This window comes from Sinocyclocheilus grahami, unplaced genomic scaffold, assembly GCF_001515645.1.
Source record: "Sinocyclocheilus grahami isolate Dianchi unplaced genomic scaffold, SAMN03320097.WGS_v1.1 scaffold45.1, whole genome shotgun sequence".
Lineage (NCBI taxonomy): Eukaryota > Metazoa > Chordata > Actinopteri > Cypriniformes > Cyprinidae > Sinocyclocheilus > Sinocyclocheilus grahami.
In genome coordinates this window covers 1,910,162-1,921,412 of record NW_015505224.1, presented here as the reverse complement: position 1 = coordinate 1,921,412, position 11,251 = coordinate 1,910,162, and the positions used below count along the sequence as shown (strand labels likewise).

At 37.6% G+C, this 11,251-nt stretch overlaps 1 pseudogene; it reads right to left on the bottom strand.

Moving 5' to 3' along the window:
* LOC107582552 (uncharacterized) overlaps positions 1-9,999 on the bottom strand; it is a 20,795-nt pseudogene extending 10,796 nt beyond the window's left edge.
* Positions 10,000-11,251: the final 1,252 nt, after the last annotated feature.

The following is an 11,251-nucleotide window of genomic DNA, read 5'->3' as shown; positions in this document are numbered from 1 at the left end:
AAACTTTTGACTATTAGTGTATAAGTACTACTCAAACATGGCAGCTAAAATTTAAAAAGCTGAAACGTTTTCTTACCAGAGCGGTTTTTTAGTATGTCATAGGCTTCAAGCTCAAAGGGCAAAACCATACTGTCAAAACGGCCCAGATCTGTGGGAGGGATGATCATTCTACATAAAAGAAAGTGAATGTTAAACTAAAACATTCCACACATGAATAGTGCAAACGCAGGCAGGAGATATATAAATATATGCATTTCAGAGGCTGACACTGAAACACTCCTTACCTAACCTCCCTCATCAGCAGAAGCTTCTCAGGCTTGTCCAAGATGGCCAGCAGGGGGCGCACCAGATCCTCAACAACACGCTCAACTAGAAACTAAAGAACAGAAGGAGATGCCCTAGTTCAGCAATTTACTCCTGATTATGTGAACTAGTCACAAGCACTGGATTTAGAGTCTAAATCTTACCAAATTCGTGTTAAGCACGAAACATTCTTGGAATTTAGGGCTCACAAGCTGTCAATAAAGTACTAAATTTTGTAGTAATGAAGTAATACGGTCTGCTAGTATTTCACAAGCGCTATCCGGATAACTGTGGCAAATAAATTTCACAAATAATTACAAAGAATCCGAAAGCAATGCATTAAATGTGGATTAAATGTGAATTTATTTTTAAACAGTAAGACTGAGGTATTGTCTTGTAAAACATTCTCCAGTAATTTTTGTTTTAATTACAACTACAATTTTATACTCCGAGTTCTGTAAGATTTGGATAACTTGATCTCAATCATAAATGGCAAGGCAAATCCCTCTTCTGTAAGCATAACCAGCATGCACATTGATTAGTCAGAAATATACATAGCAAGACAAGACAATAGAGCCTTTTCTAGTTAACCACATAAACATTTGGAAAAAGGATAAACCTGTAAACCCGTATAAAGTCCTAAATTAGACATTATTTCAACCCAGCAGACTTTTAGATGACTCACCCTTTTACAGTGTCTCATGACAGCCGCCACCTCATCCTCGTTGAGCAGCTTGCGGGCCATATCCTCCAACATGGCCATGGTCTCCGGGCTGTGGATGGGGCTGTGCTCTCTCATACCAGCACGAGTCTCTCTGGGAGAACTCAACAGGTTAATTATGGGTCGACCCCGCTCTTTACCTGAGGACACAAGTGCTAGAGTCAGTCTACGAGCTCTGATGACAGCAATTCTCATTTAAAGATCTATGGTTTTGGCATCTTTGGTTCCATGAAGAATCCATTGACGCTTTCCTTTGTTCAAAAGTTTTTTATAGTGGAAAAGGCTTCTTTAGATTATTAAAATGTTATTAAAATGTTCTTCACAGAAGGAAAAAAAAATGTATTTACTGTTAATTGTAAGGTTATTTAGGGGATCAAAAATAGTTCTATACGTTAGGGGTGTCCAATCCTGCTCCTGGAGGGCCAACATCCTGCAGATTTCAGCTCCAAAACACTTTCCTAGAAGTTTCTAGTGAGTCTGAAGACCGTGATTTGCTGGTTCAGGTGTCTTTAACTAAAGTTGAAGCTAAACTTAGCAGGACAGTGGCCCTCCAAGAACAGGTTTGGACACCCCTGTTCTATGGTATCACAGCAAAAAGCCCATTTTAAAAAGTAAACATTGCAATTATGTACAGACAAAAAGACTGGCAAATCTGACTGGCTGACAAGCTGTGATTAGCTTGGAGTTCTCAATGTGTTTCTAAGTTTTGCTGCAGTATGCACTGCAGAGAAGGAAGCAATTGCAATTCATCATTAGCTGAGCAAAACCACAGGAGTTGGACTCAAGGCCACTTCAAGGGAATTACCGCAGAACAGTGTACAATAAAGCAGCTCTCTGATTTAGGTGCTTTAAAAACTCATTATGCTGCTTTCTGGCTTTTCGAATGCAAATATCTTCCTCAGCTATTCCCTGTTATCCACAGAAAGTGATCCTCATCAAAATATGTTAAACCACATGTGGACTCACCCGGTTCATTATCTAAATGTTTCGGGGATTTGGATCTTCCTCTGCGTCCGTCCCCTGCCCCTTTGTCCTTCCTGTCTCTAGAGGACGACCTTTCCCGCTTGCGTCCGCTTTTAAAGAGCAAGCTGACAAAGGTTTTGGAGCGCTGCAGGGTGCTTCTCTCCGTCTCTACCTTGTCCTTTTGATGCTTCCTTTTCTTCTGCTTGTCCTCTGATCAACATCAAGCAGAAACATGTCAAAGAGTGACCTCCAGGCAAAATATACTGAATAAATAGATGTTCACAAGGAAAACTTTAACATGCTCAAGTGATAAAATATATGTATTATAGGTGGCAAAGGCTCCAAGTTCAGCCCTGAGCAATGGTGACCCAGAAACGGGAGAGTCACTGAGATCACAATCCTGTTTCATCACTACTGTGTCCTCGAGAAAGTCATTTAACCTCAGGTCCTTGCAGGATGAGAGCACTTTTTGGTTGAAAAACAGCTACTCTGAATTCTCACAATGCCTGTCATATTTATTTATTTATTATTCTATCTATCACTGGGTCCACCTCAATACATTCATTTATACAAATAAAATTAATGTTTATGCATTAAATCAGATATAAATCGCTTTTTTGGGTAACAAAATAAACTAAACTAAAATAAAATAAAATAAAATGATAACACATTTCTTGAAGCCTTTATGTATAACGCATTATTAAAGTAGTTTTAATGCATTAATTTTGCCTTGTAATGCATTGTACAATCTCATGAATAATTGTAACCACAGTTAATAAATTACAACACTTATCAATTCACTGTTACACTATGCATTTTAAATTTGGTTATAATTATTTACGTTAAGATATAATGTATTACAACGCACATTATGAATAATTATAATGCATTACACCCTTTAATAACCCTTTATAATGCATGCCACACAAAGGCTTTAAGTAAAAGGTTACCAATAAAACAAAATTATAAAATAAAATAAAACAAAATAAAATAAAAAAGCTTAACAAATAAAGCAACAGACATCATGGCTAAAAGCCTCATAAACATTAAAGTTCTGATGTCCTTTTACATCTGAATGAACAATATATCAATGACACTTGCGTTAAATATGGAGCAGAATTACATGAGCTTCTGTCCTGCAACCTAAATACCCCTGAATCACCCTGATGTTACAAACATGCACAATCCTGGAAGACTTATCTGAATGTGAACATTACGATCTAATCCGTGGCTATTTTCAGACACTGCCATCCATATTAAATGGAAAACAGATAATCAGAGGGCAATGAAAAAATCTGGCTTGACATGTGGCCGGTTGATCTGTCAGCTTTGATCTGGAGATGGGCCGTCCCAGTGCACACCATCAATTAATTATGAAAATTGCATTTCTATAAGATACAAGTGCAAACGAGTGGGTCACACAAAGCACGCAACCTATCAATTAATATATGTACTATTAACAGATAAGATGTTAAATAGTGATGTTTGCAGGTAACAGTTACATACATTTATTAAGCCAGCTGTACTCCGCCACCATCTCCTTGTAAGCAGGATATCGGCCAGCCTCCTAGGACAGGATATTACACAAGACATAATCACAGTGAGAAAAGGAGCTACAGCCTTAATTACATTGCATGCAAGTTCAAAAGTCCTTGGGTATAGTTCATTGTGCAAATTAAGTCTAAACAGCCTAAAAATTACTTCAAACAGCATTTTCCACCAGTGAAGTCAGAAGGATATGACCTCATTTCTGATGCCCCAGGTGTACGCTGACCTCACTACAGGCTCTCATGAAGCCACAGTTAGTTTGATTCTCCATAAACATAAAACAAGCTTGAACATCATTAAGATGATGGTAGGAGGCAGCCTGCTCTGCCTTGCAGGATCTCCTCGTGCAGGAGCTAGATTCGAACAGACTGCAGCAAAGTTAAAAAAAACATCCCTTTCTCCTTTTGTTTTGACCCTTGTCTGACATTTTCTCACACTGTCACTTCACTTATCACCAGTAGAGCTCGTACTTACCACCACAAAGTGGCATCAATAGCTAACAAATACTGAATTTTCATTTTTGGGTGAACTATCCCTTTAAATTGATCAAAAGTGGCAGCAAAGACTTTTTAAATTGTTACGAGAGATTTCTATTTCAAATAAATGTTATTCTTGAACTTTCTATTCATATAAGAATCTTGAAAAAGAGGAATAGAATTTTTCTAAATATTACTGTTTTTATGGATTTTTGATCAAATGAATGCAGTCTTAATCAGACATCTTTCAAAAAAAAAAGTTTTTGAAGGGTAACTACAAAGTTTATTATCAAAACGGAAGTGTGTCATTTCTGCACAACTAGTGTTGTTACCAAACAGAATTGTCCCACTCTTTCATTGGACAGACAAACTAAAAACCCCACCCCACACTTAAGCCACTGGCTCCATGTTGCTGTGCTCTAGCCGGTCAGGGTGCTCAAAAAAAGCAGAACCATTTTTTGAATGTTTACAGCGTTTAAACTTTGAGGAAATCAATCAACAAGTGATTTACTTATAGTTGTATTTGCATATTAAGTTAAGATAGGAAAAAGTGTTCTAATATAAATAATTACACACTTCACCTTTAAGTAAAAATCCAGTGTTATACACAAGCACACACACACACATAAATCTTCAGGTGGACACACATACACTTCTGTAATAAACTTGCTCACTCTACTATCAGTTAATGAAATGGCTGAGAAGACCACTAAGGTAACTCTACCACTTCTGTATGCTGAAACAGAAGCTGAAGGAAAAGATAACAAGTAAAGGCCAAGAGTCACAGGGTTTCCACCCCGTTTCATAAAATTACGGTTGAACCACTGATGGCACATATTTTAATGACTGTTTTAATGATGTTCTTACTACCTTTCTGGGCCTTGAACATGTCAGTTGTGTTGCCGTCAATGGAGGGGTCAGAAAGCTAAAAAAATATCTTAATTTGTGTCCTGAAGATGAATGAAGGGCACGACATGAGGATGAGTAATTAATTACTGAATTTTCATTTTTGGGTGAACTATCCCTTTAAATTGATCAAAAGTGGCAGCAAAGACTTTTTAAATTGTTACGAGAGATTTCTATTTCAAATAAATGTTATTCTTGAACTTTCTATTCATATAAGAATCTTGAAAAAGAGGAATAGAATTTTTCTAAATATTACTGTTTTTATGGATTTTTGATCAAATGAATGCAGTCTTAATCAGACATCTTTCAAAAAAAAAAGTTTTTGAAGGGTAACTACAAAGTTTATTATCAAAACGGAAGTGTGTCATTTCTGCACAACTAGTGTTGTTACCAAACAGAATTGTCCCACTCTTTCATTGGACAGACAAACTAAAAACCCCACCCCACACTTAAGCCACTGGCTCCATGTTGCTGTGCTCTAGCCGGTCAGGGTGCTCAAAAAAAGCAGAACCATTTTTTGAATGTTTACAGCGTTTAAACTTTGAGGAAATCAATCAACAAGTGATTTACTTATAGTTGTATTTGCATATTAAGTTAAGATAGGAAAAAGTGTTCTAATATAAATAATTACACACTTCACCTTTAAGTAAAAATCCAGTGTTATACACAAGCACACACACACACATAAATCTTCAGGTGGACACACATACACTTCTGTAATAAACTTGCTCACTCTACTATCAGTTAATGAAATGGCTGAGAAGACCACTAAGGTAACTCTACCACTTCTGTATGCTGAAACAGAAGCTGAAGGAAAAGATAACAAGTAAAGGCCAAGAGTCACAGGGTTTCCACCCCGTTAGTCAAGGCAGGGGGAGAAAGAGCCCATCACTACGCTCTGCTTATTTTCTCAGTTCAGTTAGTCTAATTAAATCTGCAACAGAAAATGCCTAAAAATCCAGTCTTTCAAATACTAAAAGAACCTCAAAATGTTCAAGGGCAAAAGACACTCTTCTGTTATGAGTTGTCAAAGGGTATTTGGACAACCTCCAGGAGGCAGGCTTGTGGGAGACAGGTCAAGCTGCCATATAAACAGCTACTTTTCTTGCATAATACTAAAGGACATGTTGATGCATTTCATTACTTTTTTGTATAACTATGAAAATAAAAAGAATTGCATTTTTAAAACTTTTAAATGCACAGATACACAATATCTCATGCAATATATACTGTAATATCTGAAAAACTTGAACCGTGTTTGAGTACAGGCTTGATGATGCATCAGCCACAAAATCATCAGTGTAATAGTTCTCAAGCAGGTAACTTCAAGAAAAAAGTCCACAAGATGACTTAAAATTGTTTAATCATTTCCAATAAAAATTCAAAACCTAAGAATAGTAGGAATACTAAGAATAGTATTTTACCTTTTAATAACTTTTGTTTTTATTGAAGAACATACAGAATAAGAATCTTTAATATTCTGGAATGACAAAATAAATCGTGATGAATTGATTTATCAACATTCAACATCTCCTAGCTTCTGTTAATAAAAAAGTTTGAAAACAAGCAATGTTATCATGATTATAACAGGGAATAGCAAAGAAAATATCTTAATCAATATGGGATTCAAAAATGTGGACAACTGCAGAAATAACATTATAATTGATGTTCAGCCTGATAGAGTGTGCTTAGCCTAATATAAAAACATACAAAATAGTATATCATGTTCAAGTGATGACATAAAAGCTCAACTTACCATGTAGTCTTCTCTTTCGAATAGCGGATACCTGGCACCTTCCCCACACGTCTTACCACCATGCGCAGACGATTATTTCCTGTCAGGACTTTTACGGCACTGCTCATGGTGATGCTCTCCAGACTTATGCCATTCACCTCGACCAGCTTATCTCCAACACACAAGCCTGCCAACTCTGTAGTGTGGAATCAGAATACAAAAACACATTAATATGAAACTCACCAATAGCTTATACATGCATACCTTGTCGTAATAAATCTCAAATGCAAATCCTCATCAGTTGTAACCCCCTCTGTGTACCTGCAGAGCTGTCATCCTCCACCTTGCTGACAAAGATTCCCAGGCCGTGTTCCGAGCCTCCCCGCACACTGAAGCCCAGCCTGCCATCCTCACTTTTGTCCACAGTAATTGTGTGGATGTCTTCACTGTCATCCCCACCTACAGTGCACCAACATCAAACACAAATAGAAAGTTCCTCTGAAAATAAATAGAACTCACAAGTATAGTGATGGGTTTCGTCAATGTTTTTGATCCTTAGCAAAAGATTCTTTCTCATATAATATAATATAACATAATATATGCACGAATTTCCAATGCAAGACTTTCTTTAAAAAAACGAAACAATTTTTTAAAGCTTTATTACATGTTTTTAAATGCAAGAAAAGGCAGCCAACAATTGCATTGCATTCAGCAACTCCTTCAATCACAGGATCCTGTTTGTGTTATTTTCGTAGTTTGATAACACTGTACTGTTATTGTCCTAGGAATGCATGATATCCCAATTTATAGATATGGATCTGGCTGATACCCAAGCAGATGATAATTTTCATGTTATGGCCGATAACTGATAAAGGGCAGATATCAAAATTGTAAACTATACAGATTAGAATCTAAAAATAAAAAATAAAACACTAAAAATATAAATGAACCATTTTAAAATATGCAATATCGACTGATACTAATTAATAATAAAAAAACCTCTAATATTAGCCAATAACCAATATAGTTCTATTATATTTTAATTCTTAAGTGGAATAAACATACTTTAGAAAATATCACCTCAACCTGATCTCATGAGAAATTGTATATATTTTTCGAATTGGCGATTTTGTATCAATTTGTATGATTTGATTCTTTGACTAATTGCTTTGTGTGGATGATTGTACAAAAACGTACAAACGAGAGCTACCAATTCACCAAAAAATAAAACAGCTATGAATTGCCATGAGAATGTGTTGGTTAACCTGCATCTAGATCAAGCTTTTGTAGACTTACCATCGACAGGTGCATTGATGAGGATGACCCTCCCCATAGGAGAGGAAGATCTCACTCCTCTCTGGCGCTGCTGCTTCTTGTGCAGGTAGCGTGGTAGAGTAGAAGTGCCCGAGGGCCCTGGCTGGGCACTGGGATGAGCCCCATTCGTCATGTCTTTGCGTGCCGTGTCAGATGAATGAGCCATGGCAAAGTGCCGACCTCCCCTCTAACCCTCATCCAGGGCCTGAGCTTTTAAAGGGAATGAGGGTGGATGGGGAAAACTAGAGGTCCAGTGGGTCAATACTAGTCACGAGGATTACAGTCCACAGGATTAGATCCACAAAAGGAAACTCCACTGCACAGGGGTGCAGGAAGAAGCTGCTAGGGATCCAGCATTGTTCACTTTAGATTACAAGACATATTGTGATCTGTCTTCACAGAGTCTTCACGGAGAACATGATTTTAATCATTTCATGAAACAGCTGATAAACAAATTCTATTATCCAAGAAGTGGCAGAGCAAAATGTATCCATATATGCATTGTTCGGAAGAGAGTCTCGCAAAAACAGAGGATGTGTAATAGTGGCTCAGGTCTTTTTGTTGAGTTGAAAGTCTGTGGGTTAGACTGGGGCATTGCGCAGGAGTCCCTCCTCACTGCCAGTGGAGCTGTGCTTGGCAGAAGTCAGTCATCTAGTCCTCCCAGGCCTCAGTGTCTCACCTTTACCTGCCAGTGATCCAAGACGACAGAGAAAGATCTGTGAGAACCCTGCCGCGCAAAGACTAATTTCCCATGGGAGGTAAAGTGATATCAGCAATTATTGCATTCTGGAAAGCTAAAGGTTGCACTGTTTCCACAGCAAGAGATACTGAGTCGATGTGGAACGCTAATGTGTTAAGATCTACTGTTTTAAACTGTTAATGCATAAAGAGTGCTGCCTCAACAATGTTATTTATTTGGTTACTGGTTCAGAAAAATAAAAATAAAAAAACTTTTTCTTAATGGATTGATCAAGAGAATTACATTCAATTTGGTTTGTGATTATTTTATTTTCACTTTTATATTTTGTTTTGAAAAGACATTTTTATATGACTAAATGTGTGTTCCATCACATGCAGCATGTTTTATATGATACACTACCAATAACCGTATCATTTAAAAAAAAATCTAGATAATAATGAGTCAACAGGTGTGTCCAGGTGACCAGTACGAAAATCTCTTTCCCTCAGTATGAAGCAGTAATGAATGTCCCTCAAATGGACAGAAAGTGCAGAATTTTTGGGTGAAATCTGCTGGTTCTTTCTGACAGGATCATAGTTACTTAATCTGCAAAAGTTGCCAGCACACTCAAATTTCTTATATAAGCACACTGGTTATAGTTATCAATATACATTTTATTTTTACTGTATTTGCACATGCAAAGTAAACAAATGAATAAAACTACATACGCAAAACGAAACGTGTATAATCCAACTCTTAAATTATTCCTTTACCCTTGGAGAAGCGATACAAACAGGATCCATTTTCCTTAAAGAAACCCACTGAATCCAGTGCGCGTCATCTCGACCCCTTACGCGTTCGTGTAGGTTTTGGGGTCAGGCATTCTTGAGTCAAGAAAAGAAGCCGGCGTTGCGTTACTCTAACCAGGAAGTTGGCTGACTGTCTCATCATCAGCACCTCGGACAGCGCTCCAGCAACAGGTTACGACGTAAAGCGCATCGAAACGCTTCAGTGAACAACATAACAACCCAACATTCTCAGAGATGAAGTACTGTCTCACTTCACACTGCATCAGGGTGAGAAGATCTCAGAACTATACAAAGATTATCCTCTACGAGATCCTTGACAGATGCAGACTACAAGTTAGTAGGAAAGTACTTGCATTACCAGTAAGATTCATCTTAAATAAAAGAGAATTTACCTGATTTACTTATCCAACTTAGGCTGTTGTTCATGTGGTGTATAAATGCAAGAAAAACAAAGTTGGATAAAGTTAAATGGCGTTACCTGTCTCCATGCTGTGCCGCATGACCTCACCTGAGACAAGACAATCTTAGCCTTCTTTAAGCCCGCCTCTCAGGGCATGTGATTGGATTATGTGGAGCAGCTCAGAAGGACGCTGCACAAACTCATTTGGTCCAATGGTTGACAATCGTCGCTCATAGCATAAGAGTATTATATGAACAGTGGTCTTGTGCAACAAGTGCAGATCCAATTAAGTCTCACGTTGGTGTGCAGGTAAGCGCCCACTGCCATCAGACACTAAATGAAGCGTATTTCAAAAAGATATAGCCTATGCTTCTGTCCTCTTTGGTGGTTAATTTATCTAATCATGAATAAATGGCTGCAATTAGGAGTGTTTGATTCAGAGAATTTCTTTTAATCCAAATGGTGAATGTGGTTTCGTCTTCAGGATGAACTGTAATTGATCCCCTTTGGAGCATCAAGGAGATCAGAACATCTTTCACGACACTATACTGCCATGTAGTGGTCATTTAAAGACATTTCTTTTCTGAGAATGTGGTTTTTAAGTGTATCAACTAAAATTGTATTGCACTGAATTCGCCCCTAAAATGAAAAATTAACTTTAGGCCTACATGTAAATTTCTGCTTCAGCATATACATATTCCAGTTACACTTTATTTGAAGGTGTCCTTGTTCCAGTGTAAATATACATTTAAGTACTGAGTAATATTAATTCACTACATGTACTTGGTTAGGGTTATGATTAGGTTTAGGATTACTTGCATGTAATTATGCATAATTTATTGTTATTATAATAGTAAGTACGTGTAACAAGGACACCTTAAAAAAAGTGTTACCCATATTCCTCATTTCTTTTACTAGAAATGCAAAATCCAACATCCCAAACTGCATACCATAGGTTAGGTAGCTACATATTTGTTACTTTATTCCATATTTGTTGGCTGAATTGACTGAAATGTGTGTTTTCAGATATTACACCTGTCTGTGATAATCATATTGTTAATAATATGTTTAAAACAGAGTTAGGCAGAGCGGCCCGCCCTTGTTTAGCCAATCAGAAAGGTTCTTTGCCAGCCACTCATTTTGTCCTGCGGGCGGATTTCGGAGCGAGTGCCCCTCACTGCGGACTGTATGGCTTGGAGCCGCAGAGGTCACCTCGGTCCATTTTTCATGTTCAAAAATAAAATGTGTTCTCTGAGTCTGAATGAGTAATTTGCCTGTTTAAAACTACTCATATCAAGCACAATTCTTAACCCCACCCCGGACCTCACTAATTTTCAAACCCTGGCTACGGCCATGCTTGGAGGGAGCTGGGAGGGAGTGTGGCTGAAGGAATAATT